The sequence below is a fragment of the Ursus maritimus genome, unplaced genomic scaffold (genome assembly GCF_017311325.1).
Source record: "Ursus maritimus isolate PB19 unplaced genomic scaffold, ASM1731132v1 scaffold_2, whole genome shotgun sequence".
NCBI lineage: Eukaryota > Metazoa > Chordata > Mammalia > Carnivora > Ursidae > Ursus > Ursus maritimus.
Genome location: NW_024424452.1, coordinates 98,831,502 through 98,858,607, shown reverse-complemented (window position 1 = coordinate 98,858,607; position 27,106 = coordinate 98,831,502). Strand labels below are relative to the sequence as shown.

Sequence of the window (27,106 nt, the reverse complement as noted above, 5' to 3'; positions counted from 1 at the left end):
TGGGTATCATGGAAATTGTAATAACTATGACCAACTCGTATTAACTAAATAGGACTTAATTCTTCTCTAGGCCAGGGTTCCTCGATAGAGGCACTATTGATATTTTGGACCAGATAATTCTTCGGCATTGGACATCGTATATTGTGGCATTGTGCATTGTAACATTTTTAATCAGCATCCTTGGCCTCTACTCACCAGATGTCAGGAGCATTCCTCTCTCACCACATTGACATTACCAGACATTGCCTTTGGTTGAGAACCGCATGTCTAGACATTTTTCATTTCTTCTCTTATCTCAAGGGAAAATGAGTTATGTTGGTTTTTTGCGTTACCTTTAATAGACATTGTCTATAGAGTACTCTTATGTACTAAATGAAGAAGTGGTTTATAATGCAAATGTTTCTGCAGGATACAAAAAAATGGGAATCTCAATGGTACACTCATTACTTGAAACATTAAATATTGTAGTAAAAGTACGCAAATTACAAGAGATATTGAAGGTGAGCTCATACTTTGTGCCATACCTGAAAACTTGCAATGTAAGCCAGGTAAATTAATGCAAAATATGTTTGCCTCTGATTGGACATGAAAAATTTTTTCTTGTATATTATAGTTAAATATAGCAATACATTTTCAGACGTAACTTTCTGCAGCAGGAAACAAACTAAGACCCCACCAGATAATTCTTCATGGAGCTGATCATAGCAGGAGAGTGGCCCTCATTGTGCTTTCCATAGATGTTGGCTTTCTCCATGTACTAAAGCACTATCTCCCTGGAATGGTGCACAAAATACTGAAAACAAAAGAAGAAAATCTGCACAGAACCTGGGAAATCATCATCAAAATGGGCTGATAGCCATGTAATTAAATTACGGATTATCAACTATTTTTTAAATTAACAACGAGGTGGTAGAAAATTATCAACTTGATATGTCTTTGGGACTTGAGGTTTTTTGGTGGAAATATATTGATAAGAAAGGGAAAAAAATAAACTACATGGACGTCTAAGGAGCAAGTCATCAAAAGAGAAATATGCAGGAAGCAAGGAATTCTAAGTTTTAGACCACAGGAAAAAAAATGTGTTAATACTATTGATCCATTAGTCTTCTAAAAACTGTGGAAGTCCTTAAGCCTTGGTTGGTCTTAGTTTGGTTTAGCTTTAACAAAAAAGCTACATGAATGATTTCAATATATTAAATTATGTTTTATTTAGCTTTTGTATACAATTATAAATGTATCATGAATGCGTGCGGCTTCCCCAGTGAGCACCTGGGAAAACTGAGCTGATTTGCCCTTCCTTCTTGATGGCATTCATGTGCTTTTTCCAAAGCTCTCTAAGATCACCTACGTAAAGGCCCTCTACTAATGGTAAGGACGCATTAAAATTTAAATATAACCAATATTTGTTTTTTATTATATTTTTCTGACTTGAGATTTAAAAAAAAATCTCTGAATTCATGAAAGATAAGATAACAGGTTTGCCTTTTACAGACCTTGAGTTGTACACTAAGAATAGATATGGGCTGAGTTCCTTTCTAGCAGGAATTGGATCATCACTGCACATATACCCATGAATCTATAATGCCAAGAGTTAGACATAAAACTTGGAAGGCTTATAGCTCCAACTTGTAGTAACAAAATTATAAGATAGAGTTATGCTTATAGTTTTTCTCTTTCTGAAGAACTCAGAGTAACAGTGCTTTTTTTTTTTTTAATCGACAGTGAAGTTTTCCCTAGTAACATATAAACAGAAAAGTGGATATGAGGACTTATAATTGTTTTGAATTTTAAAAGCAGTAAAACATTTTTATGGAAAATATGTAGAAATTAAAAATACAATTTCCTTTACCAATGCACTATGTCACTATTTCTTGCAACTTCATTACTAAAGGATGATTTTATCACACATTTTCTAGGTCAAAATTTCCCAAACGTTTGCTATATCAGAATTACTTGGAAAGCGTGTTAAAATATAGATTGCTGGGTTTCAAGCCCAGGGTTTCTGATTCAATAGGCAAGGCCTGAGAACTGCATTTCTTGCAAGTGCTCAGGTGATCCACGCCCAGAAAGGCCCATGGCTCTAGAAACATGTTTAGTTTCTGATCTAACTTCTTAGTGTGCTTGGTAATTTTCTCTTTATTGAAAATGGGAAAGGCTTTTTAAATATAAATACGTTAAAGGAGTTATATAAATTTCAGTTTACTCATCGGCAGTAGACCAAATCAGCTTTGTCACTGGAAAGAATGACTTATGACAGTGGATGTTTTTAATAAAAGTTCTTCACACAGCATCGAAAGACAGGAAACCTTAAAAGGAAAAGAAAACTGATAAAACTACACCCAAACAGGGATTTAAATGAGCTAAAAACCTTTTTTTTAAAATGCCTGCTTACAAAGTAAAAGTTCATTTTCCCACACTAGCAAACACTTAGTTATCAATATTTTGTTCATATTTTTTCCTTAGTCATCTTTTTTCCACTTGCCAGAAAAGAATTAATCATTCTTGACACTCAGTGTCCCCCCTCCCAAAGTATGCAATTGCTCTTGCCTTTATATATTTCACAGCTTAAAAATGTACAGCACGACCCTACTAACTCAATGCTTCTATTTGAACTTTGGCAAGGTCCTATTAAATTTAAGATGGCATTAAACTAGAGGACATCTATTATACTGAATAAATTATTCAGGATTCAAAACAGTCTTTTCAAAGGCATGCAGGGCTATCACCTACAGTTACATAGGCTGTGCACTGCACAACTTCAGGAGACACATCGATCTAGACGATGATGTAAATGGTACTCTCTGGAGTTGTGCAATCAGGTGTTCCTTAGTCAGAAATGATAGGCCAAGTTTAACAAACAGACACAAAGTTTTTGTCTTAACTCCAAAATTCTTGGAGAATGGGGGAGACGTGCACGTATGATTTATGTCTGAGTTAGCTGACTGCTGTTAGCTCAGTGTGAGTCAATAATAACATACACCTGGCCACAAAAACCATGAAAAGCTTCGTGTTTCAGTGGGTTGGGTTTCTGTGAGGGAAATGAGAAGCCTCTTAGCTTCGTAGCTGGTAGAATAAATCCAGAGCTGACCACTTCTCAGATACTATTTTCAATCCTGCCTTGTTTGTAGGTAAACCAAGGCACCAGCTGTTCATGTGCATTTACAAAAAGCACTAAATGTTCCACACTCAGCATAATAACTGAGGACCTTAGACAGAAAAGCAAGAAATTGTTGAATTTTTTTCAAGTAATCTCAGTGACCTGTGAGCAAACATGTACCGGTTTTGCCGGTGAGGTATGCCAAAATAGCCCTTTGATTCTGGCTTTGGAATAAAAGTTTATGGAGTTTTTTGATAACTTCTAGCCTTTGACAACACAGCAGGGGAAGCTGAGAAAGGAGTTATTTTTAGCTGAATACTGGAAAATCATCATCCAGTTTCCTCTGCTCAGTCACTAATCATCACATCCAGCCTTAAATAGAGTTGTTGATTAATTAATCTGTGTCCAAACATTTTATTTTTATTCTTAATTCTGTAGTTCAGGAACACTCAACAGTTAAACCTTGCTGTCTGGCTCTCCTCCTTAGAAGACCAACTTTAGCTGATAACGCCTATTAACACTTTACAGATGCTTTATAAAACCAGCAATAGAGTGCTTTGAGAGCACCCACTCTTCGTTTCCCACCCGTTTGAATAATTCTGGCCCATCCTTTTCCACAGAAGCAAATGTACCAATGTGGAGACACTTCTGCATGAAGACCGAGTTCATAATGTGCACATCCGAAGCATTGACATTGATGCCGTGTCCATGGTTTTCAAAGGGGAGGGTAATCTGTGATAACAAAATTGTATCCCTTCCTTCCTGCAATTACCTCACTATCCTTACAGCCTTGACATCTGGAAACCCACTGCTACAGTAGCAGCTGTGATTCCTGTTCGACAGCAGGAAGTTGACTACACATTCCAAAGCGCCCTAATTGTTTTGATATTTTCTGGCTGTTTAAGGAGCTTGGATATTGGAGAACACACTATTTTGTACCAACCGCAGTTTGGAACCATACACCAAAGTGTACCTTGTCACACTCTGAACCACTTACACATATGGAAGCTTGTCTTTTTCTTCATGATAGATGACTGTTCATTGTGGTCATAGTCCAAAGTTAGCCATGTTAGACATTGCACACTTTATTAGAGAATTAAACCTGATTTTGTTCATAATCACACTATTTTCCGTAGTGTATTTGGTGGTTTCGCCTCTGCCATAATTTTCTCAAGTAATCAGCATGGAGATAGGCTTATCCAAAGACATGCTCCTATCTAAATCCTTGGAAGAGAATTGATCGATTTAAGTTAGAAATTGTATTAGTTAGTATTAGCATAGTATTAGAGTATTAGAGTAGTATTGTGAGAATCATCATGCCTTGTGTTTGTTCACGTAGGGCCTCACTTAACAGAGACTTTCGGATCCTTATCAATATGCTCGAAATCAAAAGATCTCCAAAAGTAGTGCAGAATTACTAGTATTGGACAAACACAATTGTGTTTTATCTTCACTAAATGTCTGAAACTATTTCGTGTTTTTGAGCCAGTAAAATTATAATATTGTTTATTCAAAATGCTTTTATTCCTTAAAAAGAATCAAAAGAAATAACTACTGTGTTGTTTTACTGTTAATTTATCTCTAAAATGGCTACAAATCATAGTTATCTTCATTATAAGAGCATTAGTGCTTTTTTTACCCATCAAATTAAGAATGAAATGGATTTTAGTAACACCCTACAATTACCTTATTAATCAAAATTATTACCAGGGATCTCCTTGAAGCTAAACTGGTTTGCATGGAACAGGTTGAGGATTGCTGTCATTCAGAGCATAACTCTGCAAAAATATATTGACATATGATTTTTATTTAATTTACAAATTTTACTAAAGTTTTCCTCTTTCCTGTAATACACCCAAAATATAACAATATCCCACATTGTATATTTTCATTTGCCTTAATCTCCAATTTAATTTAATTTTTCTTTTTGCTTCATTACTTCTTCTGGAATTTTATACTCATAAGTGATTAAATCTCAATCTCTCTCATAATTATTTATTTAAAATAATTATATATGTCTTCTATTCTAGTGACTGTAATCTCTGATATTCCCTTCTGGTTAGAAATATTTTTACACTGGATTTATAATAAATTCCCTGTGATATTGATCCCGTGTATGCTTAAGTATTTTGTCCATTTTATCCACTGTTCCCGTGATAACCAGAAGTTATTGTGCCTTCTCCTAGTATTTTAATACTCCAGTGTATACCGGGTGTTTAAATAACCATAAAAGCACTATTTGTTTGCATAGTTATTGGTTTGTTTACCTTCACTGCTCCAGAAAATCTTGCTAGGCAATCTGCCTGGGGCTGATACTTATAACCATTAGCAATTATGGATTCCAGAAAGTTGTTGACATGAATTTTTTTAAAAACCATTTCAAAATCAGATGCAAAATATTCAGTGTATTCCTAGGGTAGTTTTTTGTTGCCATTCATGCTCTTGCCCTTCTTGTTATCTTAACTATAATTCACTTTTCATCAACATGCACTGAGTAAATAGGAAATTCTCTATCAACCTTGGGTTCTTCCTAGACAGTCATAGACAGATGCCTTATTTTCAAAATTTTAAAGCAGACTTATTTTTATATGATGGTGTTTTTACACATCATTTATGTTTTGCAGGGGTTTGGGTAATGTGCCAGTGATGTACTTTTCATTGTCAAGGAATCCATCTACACAAAAGAGGCACAGGTGCGCCATCCAGCAGGTGGGGACTTCTGTCAAGGGACACATGCATTGAGCTCTGGGGGAGATGCAAAGAAGAATGCATAGGACACTGTTCTCAGGGAGGTTACACTCTAGAGTCTGTACTAATAATATGCCACCGATGGGCAACAACAAAAGCTAGGCAAAGACTTTTTAACAGAAACCTCTCCATTCGTCCCCACACTGGGAGAGGCAACAAAAGAAGCCTCCGTTTCTACTGAATACAAACCACTCTCTGAAATATTTAGAAGAACAGCATTAACGAAGAGTTCAGTTACAAGCTTTGGTTGTCACTTTGCTTGTTGATGGGTGTTTCGCAGAAAAGCCTGGTGCGTTTGAATCGTCCTTTGAGCGTGATCTGCACCAGAAATAGTGCTGAATAAGCTTTTTCCTTTTTCTTTCATTTCTTAAATAACTTAATTTTCTAAAAAAAACCTGTCAATCATAAAGTTGACTTTCAGAATTTTGTTATGTCATGATAGAACAAAATGTATCAAGAAAGAAAAAATAAATACTATTTGTGCATACGATGTTTCACCTTTAAACTATTTCCAACCTGACTTCAGTAGTTTATGATCAAGATTAGCAGTTTATTGTCAAGATAGTAAAATTTGACAGAAGAGAAATATGATTTTTGGCCTTTAAATATACTGCTTCAATCATCCCCAAAATTCCACCCAGACAAGAAACTGGAAATAGTTCCCAAGCGTGAGAATAGAGGACAGAAACAAATGATATTTATATAATATTAAATTCAATCTTGGCAAAAATATTCTTAACTCGGGATCTATTTTTTTAAAATTCTCTCTCATTTTTTAAAATTAAAAGAATCAAAATGTAAATGCTTAAGACCTAAAGTTTACTGGATTCTGGAAACTATCACTGGCATACTGGGGTCTAAAAACAATATTTGTTTTTGACATAAATTTACAATGAGCTACCAAGACTATGTGCAAATCACAACGAGTGATTCCCTTTGTCAGATTTTCCAAAGAACAGGACATAATGAATCCAATATGAACATCTCCCAGATCATATTTCCCCTTAAAATGTAACATACACATTTAGAATTTAAAGCTAAAAAATTGTTAACATATCACAAGTTTTCAATAATTAGGAGACTTGCTCAGGAGAGAATTTACTGTGATTTTGCAAATGGTTGAAGCATAAATTTTATTGCAGATTATTAGCTGGTGAGTTTCCTCACGGAGGTCAAATGTATGCTTATGTTCTGCTGAGTCTTATAAGCAAAATATGTCCTTCCTCTTTAAGAAACATGTATAGAAGAAGAGAAGAAAACAACAATGCACTTAATTCCTAAGATACAAATGCCAGTAAACTGTACACATCAAGACTTTTGGAATTAGAGTCTAGTCACTTTAAACCCAGATGTGTGTATTTTGAGCACATTTTTTGAGCACTACGTAGTCATAAAGTAACCTAAAATAACAATGAAAGAAAACTAAGCTCTGCTGATAAAATACACTTTACTTTTTATGTGGTGTTAACAAAATGACTTAGATGAAAAATGAAATCTGTCTTAGCTTAAGACAGAAGCACAAAGACATTTCCCTTCTGGACAACAGGCTTTGGCATAGAAAGATCAAAGGAACAATTTTATCTGCATTGTGACTACAGACCAAAAAATTTTACAGTATTCCTGTCTCCATGCTAGAGCTTATGTGTCTTTAATGGCATTTAAATTATAGCCCTTCTTCAGTCAAGCAGTCAAAACACCACGTCATCTGAAGAGACACCATATTATAATCTGTCAGTATGTCTCATTTAAAAATTCTCCTATACTGTACTTGCCCTCATTTTTCTCTTTTGCTAGAAAAATGGAGCAAATTGTTTTTTAAACTGGGTTTATGAGTTGACCTAATCAAGCTAGACAAAGGACATACTTTGGTTTATAGTATTTTAACTTAATTAATTTAAACCAATTTGTAGATTTTTTTTCCTTTTTATTGTGATAACCCCTCTCCACATTTTTTGCTTGTTTGTTTTTAGGGTTTTAATCTTTCTTACATATGAAATGATGCATGGTTTATTATAGACAGATATTAAATGAAAATCAAGAATCTGTGTCCATTAGAGAATAATAGCTAAAATATTTTGTTCTTAAAGCAAAGTATCTTATGTTAAGCTAATATACAATAGAGGGATTATTATATATAAATGGAAGGAGCTGTTCTCTGAATTGTTGTGTATCACACAATATAGACGGTGTTTCAAATGTCACTGGAGAAACAGGTCTTGAATGTGTTCCTTTAAGGTAATGTTTATTGTACTGATTTAGCAATCAAAACTTTCTGAAAATGAGTATTTAACTTAGAATGTTCCTGCAGTTAGGAAAATAAGATGTTACATTTTCTACAGAAACAGTGTGTTTTTTCTCAAAAATATAAAAATTTTAAGAAGTTTATTAAAAAGATATCAGCAAGAATATGTAATCATCTTATACCTTAATACTATCAATATTATATCTATTTATAAATGGTTCTAACAGATATTTAAAAAGGCAAAATTTATTTTGTCTAGAAACATGGTAAATTAGTAACTGATGGATAACTTTGTTCCCATGTTTCAAAAATATAACATGGGAATTCATGGATTTTCAAGTAGATTTACCTAAGTTTTTAAAATAATGTTTTTAAATCATATTAAGATTGAGATACAAGATGCTTGTTGACAATAAGTGATTTTAACATGCCCATGGGAAGCTTTTTTTTTTTTTTTAATGAAAATGACACTACCTTAGATAAGCTTCAACTGAAAATATTTCTATTAGATTATGTCCATCTGTTTTGGAAAGAGCCAACCATTACAAGTAAATTGATTCTTAAATTTTCAAACGATTTTGAACAACTTTTGTCACTAATGATTTTGTGTGGAAAATCACAGAAGAGTATGCTGTGTGCTATATATTGAGTCGGGATGATGGGAATCACCAGACATACAGTAGCTTTGAGGAGTTAGGTCTTTTTCCCAACCTAGAAATGCCAGGGATCCTTCAACATATTTTACTTACCTGAGGAACTGCAGAAGATATTTACTGAGCTTGGGACAATTTAATATATCACTTTTTCATGGAATCAGGATTGGATGTCTCCACACTTAGCTGACATTTGATAAGAAATCATGACAAGTATTTTATTTTCAGAATTTGATGTAGCTAAATGGGGCCTTATAGTGCAGTATTTTGATTTAAAATATGTATTTTTTCCTGGGTAGCAAAAAAATAGTGATTTTTAGGGTTGAAAGAATAGAGTAGAATAAGAAATTCTCCACGTATGGAAAATAGTTGATTTTATATCTCCATTCTCTTCTATCCTAAAACCCAAGATATATCCTAGAATTATTTCTGGGAGTCTATTATTTGATAAGTACAAAAAAATTATATACAATACAATGAATACTTATAAATCCACTACCCAGTTTAAGAACTAGAACAGTACCAAAAGTGTTGCTTCTCCCCTCTTTCCCTTCTGCCCCAGAAGTTACAGTTATCAAGGTCATTACATACAAAGTTGTGCAAAGTGTGTGCTTTACAAACGTACAAGGTGTGTACTTTCATATCCGGCTGGGCCTGATATGAATGATACCCTTTGAAGTGTGCAGTGTAACCTACACAGATTTCACAAGGGCTCTGCCACTTTCAAAAACTTGTTATCTTTTTATGTATGTATGACAGTTTTGCTTGTTTAAAGTTTTGCAAAAATGACATTTCCTAATAGCCTTACTAGCATTAGCTTTTTTCATGAAATATTATGTTGCTAAGGGTCATGAACATTGTTGCATATAATTATATGTTTGTTTACTTCACCACTATATAGTATTCAATTGTGCAAATACCCTCGATTTATTTTTCTATTCTCTTCTTTGACATTTGAGTTATTGTCTGCTTTGTAGTTAAACATGCTGTTGGTATAAATATCCTTGCATATGTCCTTTGGTGCACATGGGCAAGAAATATTCTAATGGACGAGAATAGGAATTTTGGATATCTTAAAGCTTATGGATGGAGTAAGGGTATATGTGAAAAATAAAATTTTAAAGTTCTGATGAGGGTATATAAAGAATATTATGATACTCGGTTACATAAGACTTTCTTTAAAAGACCCAATTGTAAATACTTGCAGCATTTGTATGAGTACTATTTGCGTATAGACCTCAGTTCCATTTATAGGGAGCTATCTGGGTGGTTCTATAAAATGCCTGCCTTGCTAAATCAATCCATCATTCTAGTCCAAACCCATTAGCTAGAAGAAGAAGCAAACCTAGAAGCCATTTTGGTTATCTTAACATGGATTAAATGAATTTATTTTAAACTCAGAAAATAGAGATTAAAATGAGATGATTCAGCCAAAGCAAAAATGATCAGTTTACTCCCCTTTCCACATCCCGTTCAAATTATTTTTGGAAATACTGAATGCACACCAAAAGCTGAAGATTGTGATTATGATTCTAAGGAGGCAGGAAAATGTACAGACAATTATTAGATAGGGGTTTTTTTAATCGTGTAAAATATATATAACCTAAAATTTAGACCATTTTTAAGTGTACGGTTCAGTGGCATCAAATACATTCAAATCATTGTGTAGCCATCATCACCATCCATCTCTGGAACATTTTTTCATCTTCCTAAACGGAAACTCCATGCGCATTACACCATAACTCTGCATCCCATCCTTCCCCACTCCAGCCCTGGCAATCACCATTCCACCTTCTGTCTCTATCAACTTGACTACTCTAGGTACCTCAAGTGGGATCATGTGGTGTTAGTCCTCTTGTGATTGGCATATTTTACTTAGCATCTTCAAGGTTCATCCCTGTCATAACAAAACTGCCTCATCTTTTATGGGTGTATAATATTCCCTTGTACGTATACACCACATTTTGTTAATTCATTTATCTACTGATGGACAGTTGGTTGCTTCCACCTTTTAGTTTTGTCAATAGTGTTGCAATAAACATGGGTGTACAAGTTTCTGTTTGAGTCACTGCTTTCCCTTCTCTTTAGGTATGAAGATTTTTAAGAACTCCTATAAGTCAGCCTCCTGAGCAGCTACTGCCCTAGGTGTCAAAAGAAAACCTAAAAATACTTTCTTAAGATTGACAGAAGGAAGGATAGAGATAATATATACTTTTTATACTTTTTCTTTTACAATGTTTTCCTCTTACTTGAATGAATTCATTTTTTTAGGAATTACAATTAGATACTGATATAATAGCCTATTTGTTATTCTCTAACTTAAATAATATATAATTGCTTGAGAATTTTAACTTTAGACGTTAAGTTTTTACTTTAAAGAACACATTTGAGAAATGCAATTTTTCTCATGCTACTTCCATTAATAATGGGTTATATTTGCATTGAATACTAACTGGCAAAATACTTTCTTCCACTTTATTATGTTTGCCGGCACTCATGATGTGATGATTACTTGATAGATGAGTACATAGGTAGATAGGTAGAAAGACAGATGATAGAGAGATAAATAGATAGATGATAGGGAGATAGATAACTAGTCAGTCTGGCTCAACTTTTTTTATACCCATTTTACAGAAGGGGAAACTGAGATTTTGAGAGGTTAAGTGTACAAGGCCCTTCACTTAGCAAGTGGCAGAAGTCAAAGTTCAAACTTGGTCTTCCTGGTATCAAAACCCATTTTAACCATTATAGATTCTGTCTTCCCTTAGCTATGCCAATCCTCACCACAACATCATGAAATTTATTGGGAAGTTGAGAGCTGTTCATTTTCTCTTGAGGAATGGAGTTCTGAGAGATTAAATCATTTGTTTAAGATTTCATAGCTGATAGGTGGTACAGCAAAAACTCGGGTCTTCTGTTCCATTCTTTATACTGCCCCTCCACCCCATAACCTATGCAGCAATGACTGCCATTGGTTTTTGCTGAAGTTAACATATTGTATCCCAAAGTTAAAGTCTGAACTATCTAAGCATTCTGTGCTCATGGATTGGAAATACCTTAAATGTATATATATATATATATATATATAAAATAGGCGACGTGTGTAACTTGCCCTATGCCATACTTCTTTTATCAACAGAATAAGCATCATATTTTAGATTCGTTGAGTTTAAAAATAGTTCTCCAGGGCGTCTGGGTGGCACAGTGGTTGGGCGTCTGCCTTCGGCTCAGGGCGTGATCCCGGTGTTCTGGGATCGAGCCCCACATCAGGCTCCTCCGCTATGAGCCTGCTTCTTCCTCTCCCACTCCCCCTGCTTGTGTTCCCTCTCTCGCTGGCTGTCTCTATCTCTGTCAAATAAATAAATAAAATCTTTAAAAAAAAAATAGTTCTCCATCATCTGGACCTTAATCTCATTACTCTCAGGAAGAATTACTGTGAGAAATTTTCTTAAATATAAACTTAGAGTGCATTTGTGCTTTTGTAGTATTAAAAATACTTTAAAGCTTTGATACAAATCCTGCTAGTCCTGAGCTGATATGGCAGGAATTGTGCAGATACTTCAAAACTGGATCCTTCAAAGGGTTCCCACCTAAGCTTGTCTTTATAGCTAACTGTAGCTCGTGAGCACTGTTCAGTATCCTCCAACGTGCTAGTTTTTAATCCACAGAAAAATTCGATAATTATTGCTAGAACTATTTGTAACCTAGCTGTCTTTGAATTTTAGGAAGTACATTTGTGCATTACCACACGGGGAAGAGGTATCTCATAAAGGTACTTACTTATTATTTTTTGGATTAATCCAGTTTCGTGTCAAAGAACTGAACTATAGTTTCCACACACTCATATGCAAGTGAATAAGTATAACTATAATGAATTTATCTTTCTTTTTATATAGACTAAAAAATTCACCCTTTAGTCACTTCATCAAAATATCTTTGCCCCTTTTATTGTAATTAATGTCTTTTCAAAAAGAAGGGGGAGAAATGCATTGTAAATGTTAAAATACAGAACTATATGAATGAAGTGCTTTTTAAAAATCCAGACCCAAACCCTCTTAGGTTTTTATTAAGAAAACAGATATTACATTCTCTTATTACAAGTGTGTTTGTTCTCACCTCTCCCACTGCTGGGCTTCATTTCCACCTAGAGACATCTGTATACCAATCCCAGTAGTAATGCCTATGCTATAACATATCAGAGCTCACGTGGCCCCTCTCTCCTGGAGAATGAATTATTAGGTAATCTCTACTTTTATCCAATTGATTTCACTTCCTCCACATTTCAGTTTCATTAGCATCAAACAGAACAGAGCTTAATGATTACTTAAAACTAAAATCAAGGAAAAGAAAAAAGTATTCTGTTGGTAAAAGATGGTTGGTAATAATATTAGAATATTTTCAGATGCAAGCAAAGTACAGTTCATTAGAGAAAACTAGAAACATACCTATGTTTATACTTTTAATAGAGACACTACTTTAAAAATGCAAACATTTGGAAATACTTGTATAACACAATTTCGTTTCCAAAAGAGAATGGTAATTTGTCTTCATTTTTCCCCATTTAAATGAATAAACTTTGTTTTCCTTATGATGGATTAGCTAACTGAAGAGATTTTTTTTTTCCCCACACAAAATATAAATAGTTGTTTCCCAGACGTCAACTTTGCAAAAAGCCTGCCATTGACAGCTGATGTGGTCATGCGTGTTTGGAAGAGCTATGTTCTGATTCTCAGAAGATACCCTACCAGAGTCCATTTGTTTTCAAGTTTGTGAAGTGGCCCTTCTGTAATGATACTCTTCCTGTCACTTCCAAATATTCCCATACAAAGGTACACAAAAAGGGAGACGCAGAATGTTTTTTAAAACTCTGAATAATTTGAAGGTAAGACATATTCCAAAATAATACATGGGGATAGATGAGTAAAAGAGGGTGTTAACTAAAACAAAACAAAATAAAGAAAACAAAATAAAATAAAATAAAATAAAATATGGACGGTAGTCAAGAAGTCAGAGAAAGGGAAACAATATGGAAAATAATGGGGGAGTTCTATGCTTGTATCTGCTTCAGAAATATGAAGAATCTATTGGGAAGGGGAAAATAAAGTTTTAGATGACCTATTACTTTACTTTAAAAAAATTCAGTACTTAAAACAAGGACATTTTTAAAAATATATATACATGTATGTTACTAAAATATAGTTATATGTGATACACACACACACACATCAAAACCATCAACAATTCCTTTGTTTCTTAGAAACAACCACTATGATACACATGAAATTTGTTTTTTGAATACAGTGTACTGGTAAGCACTGTAGCAATTTCTAGAATTTGGCCACTCTTCTTTATGGTGGTAATTCAGTTTGTATGTGTTAACTTGAATATTTGAATTTGAAAATGGCTGGAATTTTCTAATATCAAAATCCAGAGTATTTATGCTCTTTTTTTTTTTTTTGCATCTGTGCTATATCTATATATTTTTTTCCTTTTGACTTATCTGTTCAGAAATGGATTTCTACTGAATTTTCTTAGGTGCATTTGACAAGGTATTGCTGAAAAATATTTATTACCTTTTTATTGACCTACACTGTAGATGTACTAATGTGCTACTGGCCATGCGAATTATACACAACTGTAGGAGACAAACACAATCTCCAGTTACAAATGAAGGGCACACATGGGTTATCCAACATGTGAGTCATCAAGAAATGCAATACTGTGCAAAGACTGGTGAATCACACAGTCTGTAAAGCCAGCTTTTTGAGCTTTTCACACAGATGGCTGCTGCGAAGCCTGACAAGGAATAAGGAGGAGGAGGAGGGAGAGGAAAGAAAGGGAGGGAAAAATAAGGGGGGGCCCTCTCTATAATCAGTTTTTATTGTTCCTTAGTTTCTTGACCACTGAACCAATGACAGAAAGGAAACTTGCAGGTCTTTTTTCACAATTACCATTCTCATGTACGTAGCGCCGTTTGAAAATTCTAAGACTGATCATACTCAATTTAGAATTGTTCTTTAAGTCTTATACCCTATACACTATAAAATGCCTTGAGGAGTAAGTTTCTGTGTTGTTTATCTAATGTTGTCTTCCACTCTGTGATAAGCTGCACGGGAGCATGGACCATAGGCCTCGCAGTTTACAATGACCTAGTACAGGAAAGAAAGAAGGGAGAAAGGAAGGTCTTCTAATATTATTTTAACATCTGTGAAATGTATTCACTCTTTAAAGCTTTGTCTCTTCTCTGTCCTCCTCATCTTGAAACAATTCATGTCAAAGAATGAGCACAAAAAACATTAATTGCTGATGTACCACTAACTGTATGAAAAATAAACAACCCTGGTAATTCTGTGTAGAAACTGTCCATACATTCAATTACCCAGTGGGTAAGATCCAAACTCCTTACTGCAGCGCTGAAAACTCTTCACATCCTCAGCTTAGAAACTGAGCATCTTCAGACATCCCCTTTGCCTCTCCCCTCACCCTGTATTCCAGTCATATCGCTCTTAATATTTGTATACTGTTTCCCTGACACATGAATTGTTATGCTCTGTTACCTTCTCTTTAAAACTCTTTCTGCTTGGAATGTCTCTGTATGTACATTTTTCTTCACAGATAATTTCTACTCGTCTCTTAGTGGACAAGAATTGCTCAGAACTTTCCAGAATATTTGCATGGACTTTGTATTTAGAGAAGAGAAAACATTAAAACAGAAAAGGGTTTAGGGATTGTGTAGCCCAACCTTTCCATTTTGCAGCTAAGGAAACTGAGGCACAGAGAGAGGGTACTGCCCAAAGTCACCCACGAATGAACCAGAAGGCCAAGACTAAGTACCCATCCCTTGCTGTTCTGTTCACGTGGTGATCATGTCTGTCTTAGATTCAGACAATTCTGGAATTAACCTTGGGAAATGTGATAACCTTTCCGACTCTAAACCTAAAATTGGACATAAAAATAGGTAATCTAAGACAGTTTCTTTCTTTCCTTCCTTGTTTTCATAGTCTTTCGTGATTCCCAGTTCAGCCATTTAATTTCAGAAAGAACTGGGGTATAGCAGCAGAAGATAGTGGTTAGCGCATAAACTGTGGGGTTAGAATTTTTGGTTCAAATCTTTTATGTGGGTACTTTGGGCAGGGCCTTTAATGGCTGTGCCTCAATGTTCTCATTTGTAAACTGAGACTAATTAACTTATTGAATTCATTCAGACATGCTCAGTCGGAGCTTTCTGTTCTAGGCTTTGAGGATTTGGCAGTGAACCACACAAATAGAAGCTCCAGCAGAGGTTCCATTCCAGGGGAGAGATAATCAACTGATAAGCTCTACCTGCCCTCTCCTTCCTCCAGCCCACAGTAAGTGTGCTTTCCTCTGCCCAGGAGTTGTCTTCCTGCAACTGCCTAAAGCACCAGCTTCCTCCCGGCATTCAGGTTCTTACAATCACCTTCACCGGGCACCCACTTTATGTTTCAATCCCACCCTTGTCCCAGTTCAGTTCCCTTTTCTGCTCCATTTCTAAAAATAATGACTCCTTATTACTGTCTAATGCATCATATGTTTTTATTCATTTGTCTAGTTTACGTTGCATCTTTCTTACTCAAATGTAAACCCATCAGGGCAGGGATGTTTGTCTGTTTTGTTCTCTGCTGTATCTGAAGAACCTCGGCCCACATCAGTATGGGCCTAGTGCGGGCCTGGTATCTATCAGGTACTCGGTTTCTATTTATTAAGTGACTGAATTAATATCTAGTGTCATGTGCTATGGTGATATTTGCAATTAAGCAAAATAAAAAGAAGTAAGTGTGTAGAGAGAAACATCCGGGTGCTATTTTAGATAAAGTGGTGAGGGTAGGCCTTACTAAGAGCATGACCTTTGACTAGAGACATGAATGAAGTGAGAAAAATAAGCCATAGGGATAACTGACGGTTGAACATTCTAGATAGCAGGAGCAGCCTGTGCAAAGGTCCTGAGACTAATTCATATTTGACACGCTCTATTCATGGCAAGGAGACACAAGTGACTAGAGCAGAGTGAGTGAGAAGAGAGGTAAGAGACAAAGTGAGAGAAACCACTCAGACCACTCGTGGAACCCATGGTGAGGACTGCAGATTTGATAATAAGAGAGCCAACTAAATTGAGGTATAGAGAGATGTTGAAAGAGTTGAAGCCAAGTATCTGGCCTGCACGCATATTCGATACAAGTTAGTTACTGTATACCAGGGATTGAGTCGTGGTTGTAAGCTATAAATGAAGGCAATGAAAAGAACAAATAATTTCCTTCCCAATCTCTACCCTTTATGACAACAACAACAAAATGCACAGAAGGCAACTTAGGATAGAAAGAGACATGTGGAAAGTTTTACTGAAAAAAATATATATATATAAAGACTGGGTATATATATATAAGATGGATTATAGTCTTATATTTAAAAAGGCACATCACATGTAGCAGTCACACTCATAGAACCTGAAACATTCTAGTCTTAGTCTGTGTTATGGATTTTTCTGCACTTATTTTTACTCTTACAATATACAGCTGTATTTTATCAAATAATCAGTTAATGAAATGACAATAGTTTCCTGTCACAGAATTTGTGTATTCCAAACTACTGCTTGATCTCACAAACAGACCAAAACATTACCAGCCAGACCATCTCACCTCTTTAAAATATCCCCCCCTTGGAGGAAATGAGTTTTTACTATTGATAACGTCAATCCAAATTCTGTATGTGTTTATATTTATCCTAAAGCAAGAAAGTACATGGTAACATTAAAGATTGGGCTTTACTATGTTCCTCACTGATCAAGATTTGGTATTAATTATTTTCTACCTTCAGCACAGTTTCTGAAATTTTCAATAAATATGACGGCATTTCTGAAGAGAAAAATTCCAAATCACCTAGTAATTAATTCATTGTCAAGGTGGCAATAGAGTCAGTGTAACACCGAAGCATGTTCGTTCAACCTCACCAGAGAAAGAGGTAACTGCTTTCTTAAAAGACTCAAAATAGGAGTCTTTGAGGGCTTTTTAAAATTAGGAGCCATGCTTATACTTCATTATTTAGTCCAATTCTTGTGTAATAGCGAGCATCTAATCCATTTAGCAGATTTTATTTGTCAAGCTAAAAAAGCATATGCTATATTTAGTTCCAACAAGAATTGTAGAAATCAGTTGAAAAAATTCACATAGAGTTGGTAGAACATGTAGGCTTTTAATTATTTTACTTGTCCAAGGGCACGGCAATTGGGCAGACTGCCTACTATACATTATAAATTAATTCCATTTGTCCTGAAAACTTGTTCATTATTTCAGTACTTTGAATTTTGGCTGCCCTAATTAATCTCTGTTTTATAATTCAGGCACTGAACCTCTGCAAAGGCTGCATTTTTCCAGCCTGTAATCGCACTCTCGACAGACAGCCCAGTGCTGGGGACAATGGCTCCTTCACCCTCTCAGCTATACCTCGGCTTCCGCGGAGACAGACTTTCTGTCTCTGGTTTATGTGCTGAGTCTTCCTGGAGAGAAATGCCTGGGTGGGGAAATGCACAGCCCTAAGGCAGATTACTTGCCTCAGTCTTTGGCCCTATCACCCGACTGTTGTCACTTGAGCACTGGTAGAGAGCCAAGAGGCACCTTGGAATATTCACTAGAAGTTACAAACCCACCCCACAGTCAGCCTTTGCAGGTTACATCTGCTTTCATTTGAATCCATGCCCTGTGAAGCGTGTTGTACTCAAGGGTCTTGATGCTGCCCTTCCTCACCATGGCAGAGGGGCCTGGAGCAAAGGGACACGGGTAGGCGCACCTGCCAGCTCAGGCCTTGGCAGCATAAAGGATCAGCAGTTACCATCTCACACATCACTCTCAGAGTTCTCTTGCTACATGACCACTCTTTTTAAATGAATGGAAAACTATTTTTAACTTCAGTTATTGTTCATTTAGAATGGGAAAAAAAATGTGCTTCATCTGACCTTTTCTGATTATTTTCCTTTTGCTTCATATAATGATGCAGAGAGAGTCCTTACAATGAATTCTGTGTTTGAACAAACAAACAAACAAACCCCAATTTACTTGTCACCTAGTTCTTCATTTACTTCTGGAAAATCTACTCCCTAAATCTTATCAAGGAATCGTAGACGAAAGCTAGCACATTGTTTTGCTTTCTGATTCTTCTGGTAATTGTAGAGGTAAGAATGGGGCCATGACTGTGTCACGGTTAAGGACAGGGGTCCAGGATGGCTCCTGATGCCTGACTTTATAGAAGATTGCGGACCTCCAAAATGAGCTTTGTTCCTGCTCAGGCAAGGCTTCAGAAGATTTGTGGTTTTTTTTCCCATTTGTATGGACTTCCCACTTAGAACTTTCTATTTTTCTATATCTTTAGAAGAGTTTTATATTTTAAGAATCCAATTATTTATATTTTGGTGTATTTAGATTGGGCTGGGGGTAAAAGGCAAGAGACAAACCCATAAATAGCAAAATTCAAACTAGTGTAATAATTCATCCATAACCTGAATATCTGTATTAATAATACGGGTTGGTAAATGTCTCTCACAATGTATTTTTAAATAATTTCTCACATAGTTCAAGTAGAATGTGACCTTTATAGGGTTTTTTTTGGAAAAATCAATTCAATAATGGGAAAATACACTGAGAAAATTCTATTTTAAGGTCCAATGGATACTTCTTCAGGTAATGTATTCTTTCATTTACAAGTTATGCTTTACCCTTCTTCATTTCAAATATTGAAAAATAAGGAGGCTATTGAAGAAAGAAGAAGAAGAAGAAGAAGAAGAAGAAGAAGGAGAAGGAGAAGGAGAAGGAGAAGGAGAAGGAGAAGGAGAAGGAGAAGGAGAAGGAGGAGGGGAGGACGAGGAGGAGGAAGGAGGACGAGGAGGAGGAAAGAAGAAGGAGAAGAAGAAGAAAGGGGAGGGGTGGGAGAGGAGGAGGAAAGGAAGAAGAAGAAAAAGGAGGAGGAGGAGTGGGGGAGGAAGAGGAAGGGAAGGAGAAGAAGGAGGAGAGGAGGGAGGGCAGAAGGAGGAAGAAAGAAGACAAGTATCCAGAGCTTCGAGAATTAGATAAAAAGTTTTTATATATTGCAAAACATAAAGCATTCAACTTCTTGTCCCAAAGAAAAATAACAAAGGAAAAATCCATTAAACGTCCTTGCTCCTCAAAAGCAAAATGAATGGAAGTTTGTTTTATGACATTTGAGATCAAACATATTTCCTAGTGGCTTTTTGGGAGATGGGAGGGAAGGGCTGAGTGGAGAGACTGGTTGTCCATGTAGCACCAGTGTGAGGACACTAATGTGAAGGAACTGTGAAATTCTAGAATCTTACGTGCATTAAAAAAAAAAAAAAAGAAAAAAATAAAAGAGCTTAAAAAACAATTTGAATAGTAGATAAATGATATTAGAATTAAAGATTATAAAATTCTAGGTGTTACCTTTTGATAAAAAGATATTTTATGAGAGTGTATGTTTGTGTTTTTAAATGAGTGGGAGGTAATCCAAATTTATACTCACTTTCAACTAATAATCTGTAATCAAAGAAGTGCATATCTGTTCACTGAAGGTATAATACATGCTTATTTGGTGTCAAGTCCTCATATTAATATTCTCCGAAATTAAAACATAAACTCTTATAATTTTAAATTTTACAAAGTAAAACCAAGATAATGCACTTTTTAAAGGGTTTTTGGTTTGTTTTCCTTTTTCTTAAGATAAAGTTGTTGTTCAAGCATGCCGGTTAAAAATCTTTCCCTTCCCTCCCTCCCTCTTCCCTTCCTTTCCTTCTTTTCTTTTATGCTTTCTGTGGTGCATTTTACTAAGAAAAAAATATGGTGGCTTTGATGGAAAGATGTTTTGTTTATTTGTATTCGAAGCTTTGTTGCACAGTTACTAAATTAGCAATAGAAGTGGAGCATTTGATTTTCATGTTTGTTTCTAGACATAAAAAAAGTGGGTTGTTCCTATTTGGAATTTTGAACTTCAGGCTCCTGCAGACTTTCCTTATGTTTGCAAGGTTTTGTAACAACCACCTGAACACACTCTGCTGGGAATTCCAAAACAAACTTTATAAAGTCATAAAGTAAGAAAATTGATGCAGCCTCCAAATTCAGCCTTATTCCTGTGGAAGGATATTTGAAAACAGCTGGGGCATACATTTTTATGCACCAATCTCTGAAATCATTAAAAATATAAAAAGAAAAGGAATGAGTACTGAGCAAATGTTTCATAGAGCATGTAGAAAAGCTTGAAAATAAGTCAGCTTAGAGCAAATCACCAATCTTTATTCTTTCAAATATTCTTCCAAATGGAAATGTCCTGTTGCACAGGAATCATTGTAAAGACTCAACCTCATTAAGTTTAGAACTTTGAATAAAATATATTTTTTCTTTCCCACCCCCACCATCCTATAGACACACAAATTGTCCCAAAGAAGAAATGTCATGTTTTGGAAAAATACACTGTTTATAAGTATGTAAATATACTGAATTTCAGGAGACATCTGTTATGAATTTCTCCATGTGCTATATATATGTATATATATTTTATTCCATTATTTGCTCTAAAGTATTCCAAATTTGTGATAATGGATGTACATCTAATTTTAAATTTTACTATCCATTCCAATAAGATATCTTTAGAAACTATAGAAGCTTATGAAAATTGTACTTTCAATGTAATATTTAACTGAAGTAAAAAGTTATATTTAAAGGCAGTAGGAAAATTGAAGCCCTCGCCATCATTTCTGCCATGTGCCTCAGGCTATTTCCCATAATAGAAGGGAAAACTTATTTGTTGATATCTTTTGTCTCCAATAGATATTTTTAGCTTTTTTATACTTATTTTGTATCCCAAAGAAAAGATATTTCTCTGGGATGCCTTCGAATATTTCCGTATAGGATGGGGAAACTGTGCTAACTTAAAAGTGCTCATTGAAAGATATTTCATGAAGCTCATCTTGTTTATTAGAGGTACAGTCTTGTAGTTTGTGTCCATAGAACTGTGAGCTTTTATGGTGGTTCTTAAATCAGCATAAGTTAGCAAAATTTTATATCATTCAGGTGATCGTAACAAAACTGGGCAGAGTGTAGAATTGAGAATGTGAAACTATTTTGAAATGAGCATTTAGGTCAAAAACTCCGTTTCACAAAAATATTTTCGTTACCCTAAAACAACAAAAAGAATTGAGGGGACTCTTTGACAAGTTATTGCCAAAATTATTTTTTCTTTTTTTGCCAGAAAATAAAAGCTGAAAATAGACTGAAGCATAATATATTTTTATAGCGCTCTCTCCAGAATGACAGAATTTTCTGTAAATCTCATTATGTAAAATATGCCTTCCCTGTGGTAAGTATGAGGTATGGGGAGAAACTAATTGGATTGCTCAAATTAGTCAATATGTCTGAAACTATTTTGGGGATGCTTAGCCTTTTGGGTAACTATATAATACAATTTGTTGCTTTCTTGTGAGAATTCTTCTTTTGAGCAACAAGCAGAAATCCAGCGTAACATTAAGAAATGCAATTTTAGGCACAATACAATGACCACAGATGACCACAATGTAAATAGGCATCTCAAAGAGAACGATGTACTGAAAAATAAAGTAAGAGTGACAGCATGACAATGGAATGATTGTCAACTTTTTGGACATTGATGTAAACTGAATTTAATAAAAGCAAAAGAAATGTTAGATAAAGAAGACTTTAGAATAACTTATCTTAGATTTTGTTAAGGTCTTTCTAATAGTATCTTCTGGGGAAAATATCTTCTAGCTAAAATGATTTTAATTAAAAAAATACAATCCCCAAAGGCTAGAACATTTTCCCTTAAGAATATTATAATTGACAGCATCTTAACTATTAGTAAATAAGCCCTTGTGTTTCTTTAAATCAGCTGTGGAATAAATACTCCACTTGCTGACATTTTTTAAAATAAATATCAATATTTATGTTAATGTGACTGATTTTTTGGATAAAATGAGTCCTATATACACATCTGAACTCCACTGGCTTCTTGGGGTTAATTGCCTCAGAAGGTGGCACCACGGGCCAGGGAATCTGCTATTGATCACAACGTTTTGGGAATTGTCTTTAAATCCAACTCCATTTATTTTTAAACCCTATTTTTAAATTTAATTTAATTTAAATTCAATTAGCCAACATATAGTACATCATTATACTGAAAGAAGATAAGTCTCCATCCTTTGAGGGTGATTCAATTTTCAAGAATAGCTGGAAAACCAATAATGTTACAAAATTTGGTGTGTAAAGTAGTTTGACCATTGAGTTACAAGGACTGGAATAAAACAGCTAATCTAATTTTCATCTGTGCTGAATGAAAGACCTCAGAAGTTCATTTTGGTGAACAGAACCAGATTAGCTAGAGTATTTGTTTTGAACACTCACCTAGAGGGAATGCTAATAAAGTAATGAGATGAGAAAATAACTTTTACTGGACCTCAACGAGGGAAGAGTATGTGCTTAATATATTTAAATAGAGGGCATGAAACTCACTCCTAAAGGTATGTTTTGGTAAGAACAGGAGCAGGTAAGGAAGAACTTTTATTTAACCAGAGCATATCACCGCCTCTCTGCTCTCCTTTATATAGCTTTTTACTAAACAAAACTTGGGGACAGTTAAAGAATATGGTTTTGAATGCATCCCAAATGATTATATTTCCCATAGTATCTGCATGTCTTGTTCAACTGAGATGATGTAGAGATGTTATCAAAAATGAAAATATTATCTGAAGAAGTATAAAATCTCTGGAGATATTTTGGGGCCAGATACCTGTTATGATTGCAAGGTTGAAAAACATGATTGTCTTTGTTCATGTCATCTGAAGAAAATATATGGTCCATTGCACAGAATAGTAAAATTCATAAACTAATAAGATGCTTTATTAAAGAAAAAGAAAGAATTATTTGTCTGAAATTTAACCCCATGCATTGCTTAGTATCAATGATTCGGATGGTGGCCAAGATCTCTGATGAGCATTAACCCATTTGCACTTTTCCACCCCAGAACCTTTGAGGATGATTAGCTTCTGTGATTTAGACTTGAGATTCCAGGCCATGCAGGCCAGGCCATATCAAGAAGTTAGCTGCTTCTACACTGTTCTGTATAAAGTCAGGAAGACGAGGGATCGATGGGACATCGACTGTGTCTGGGTGAGTAGTTAGATATGGATGTGTGCCGGAGAATGAAGGAAGAGACAGCAAGCACACATTGAACACCCACTGTGTTCAAGGAAATACGCCAGGTCCTCAGATGACTTAAGAAACAGTTCCTGGGGGCGCCTGGGTGGCATAGCGGTTAAGCATCTGCCTTCGGCTCAGGGCATGATCCCGGCGTTATGGGATCGAGCCCCACATCAGGCTCCTCCGCTGTGAGCCTGCTTCTTCCTCTCCCACTCCCCCTGCTTGTGTTCCCTCTCTCGCTGGCTGTCTCTCTCTCTGTTAAATAAATAAATAAATAAAATATTTAAAAAAAAGAAGAAGAAGAAAGAAAAGAAACAGTTCCTGACCTCAAGGATCTCACTGTCTACTGGGGAAAATAGACAAAGAGAAATATACAAAAAAAAAAAAAGCACTTTCATAAAATTATTTGTGTATCTGTTTTTCATTTTTAGAGTCCATTTCACAGAGAATATTATAATATTGAAACTAGAATTCTATGTCTTCTTGGTGTACATGTTTTTAATCCATTATATTTCCTTCTTCTCCCCTCACTTTAAAGTTCAACAGGCAACTTTAAATGGCCTTTAAAAGTCTCAGGATATATATGGAACATTATGCTGTCTTCTTGCACAATTAAACATAATTCTTAGTTAATTATGCAACAAAAAAGTATTAAAAATAGATGCTGAGTAATTATATAGAAAGAATTTGATAAGGAGGTGAGGTGGGCAATAACCATAGAATTCTGTCACTCTCTGATAGCTTGTCTCAAATTATCCAGCACTTCTGAGTTTCTGTGTCAATTGAGTATATAATTTACTATTTTTTAGAGAATAAATATTTGTCCTTATCCTATGGCTATATGGTATGTTTATTTGTACAATAAACATCATCGTGTCCATAAAATATTTAAGGTACTTGTGGGCATATCTATAGTCTTATGTCTGAAATTCTTTGACATCTAAATATTTCCCCCCAAATCTATGCCTTTTAGACCCTTTTGCAGAAGAAATTTAACAGTGTGTGCATTTGTGTAATTTACTCGTCACTCGCTTCATGGTTGGAATGTTGCAGCTGTTTAACAGCTTCGAGGCAACACTGACGACTAGTTTTAAGACAGGAAACTGGGAAGAGTAGTGTATTTAATTGGAGTTCCAGAGGGGATATAAAAAAAAAGCACCTAAATTGACTTTGATCCAAGATTATCTGATTAATACCTTCACTGATGAAAAGTTATAAGCTATAAAGCCACCCCATTATTAATAGTGAGTAACTAATTGTTAAAAACTGTTCTACAGATGTGTTATTGTGTCCGTTTCCCTCAGTATTAATCTCCAATAACCATTTATGATAAATACAGGAGAGAGGTTGCTCATAAATTAAGTCCAAAAGGAATAATTTCAAAAAATACAGTACAATGATATCACATCTTTGCCAGAACCTAAGAGTTTGCTAGCTGGATTAGTGGTGGTTGGAGGGTGTCTTCTGGGTTGCAAATAATAAATTCATAAAGATCACTTAAATCAAATCACAATTTTCCACTTTAACCTAATAGCATCAAAGATGGCTTGCCTCCATGTCTCATAAACCTTCATATATTTCATGGTACTTTTTGCAAATTTAGGCCATCCAATTTTCTGTCAATATGTAAATATGAAAGGAAAGCAGCCCAAAGTGAAGATTTGAAGATTTGAGTGGGAACGAAACTTTCTTATTATGAAGTTACTTTCTTATTTCTGTCTCTCTCTCCCAATCTCAAAACATGTCTTAACATACAATAATTTCAATGTAACTTTCTTTTTGGAGAAGAAACAGTTACAAAGAATATAGTTAGTCATATAAAATTGTCAACATATCTGGATTATTGCTACACATTTAATAAGGAACATTCTTACATTGGTACAAACATAAAGTAAACTCTGAATGAGGTCTTTTGTCTTTCCTCCCTTCAATTATGATTTCAGTGATTGAGTTGCCACATGGTCTTATTGTTCAAGAAGCAAACTGATCTATTAATATTTCTTAGAAGAGAAAAACACTCTGAATTTTTAACTAAATACTGGGTTTTTGCCTGTTTATTCTTTTAAAATGCGGAGTGGAGGAAATATTGATGAAGCCCTCTAGGCATTATTCTCTTTGACTAAGAAAGATAAAAAATAGAATAAAAACTATAAAAATCACAGAATCTCAGGTCTAGACAAAGTCATTTTTCAGGGTTCAAATCAATGCATAAGTCCTTTAGACAATTAATCCAAATATGTCATATGGCATATATTTGATGAATAGCTTGTGCTACAGCATTTCATTTTCATAAGATTTATTGAGCAATATGATATTTAATTGTAATAGACTCTTGACTTGTGGCTGGAATCCTTTCTCAGCCTACAAGTCACCCATGGAGAGAACATAGCAGCCTGCTGGTTATATTAGGTAAAGTTCTTGCATATCCAAATTTACTTTAGATTATTCATTCTTTAAGGATGAATTCTTACAAAGGTGATTTTGATGGAGTAAAACAAAATCCATGTAATGCATATCAGAACTTAATATCAAAAATTTTTATAAACTTCCATATTTTCCCAATACAGTATTTTACATAATATTAGAGCCATAAGAAATAACGTGTTAATAGAGGAGCAACTTTGTAGTTAAAATTGTCAAGTTCTGCTAATCTCATTAATTTAAAATTTCTGTGTAGAATAGAAACCTAGAAGGGTATCATAGCTGCTTTTATACCATAAATTCTTTTCTTTATTTTCTATTTTTAGTCTGTTCATCCTATTCTACTTATTCTATTTTCTGTTTTTAAATTTTCACAGATTGTACTTTGTAATACATTTTTGTTTACTATTCTTCATTCACTTTCCACCATCCTAATCATTCAAACATTTTTTTACCACCAAGTCAGTGCTTACTGAAAGCTCCTGGGAAATAAAATAGTATTATATACATTGTTTCACACACATTAATGTAAAAAACATTTGGTATCCTGTTGATTGAAAGAACAGATGCCTGTATAATTTATGAAGCCAGAAATACCTTCACAATATCTTCCAAAAATAGTAAGGTATTTTAATAACAGAGTTAGTGGGGAATGAAGTCAAAAACTTGGAAGAATTTTGAATGGAACATAGACAATTTGAAAGATGTTATCAATATTCAAAAAGTATTATTGTAATCA

At 34.8% G+C, this 27,106-nt stretch overlaps 1 long non-coding RNA gene across 1 annotated transcript; it reads left to right on the top strand.

The window, feature by feature from the left end:
- On the top strand, window positions 1-4,218 carry LOC121104042. The gene is made up of 2 exons (XR_005836414.1): window positions 1-1,368; window positions 3,718-4,218. It is a non-coding gene; the product is annotated as an uncharacterized LOC121104042 (long non-coding RNA).
- Window positions 4,219-27,106: the final 22,888 nt, after the last annotated feature.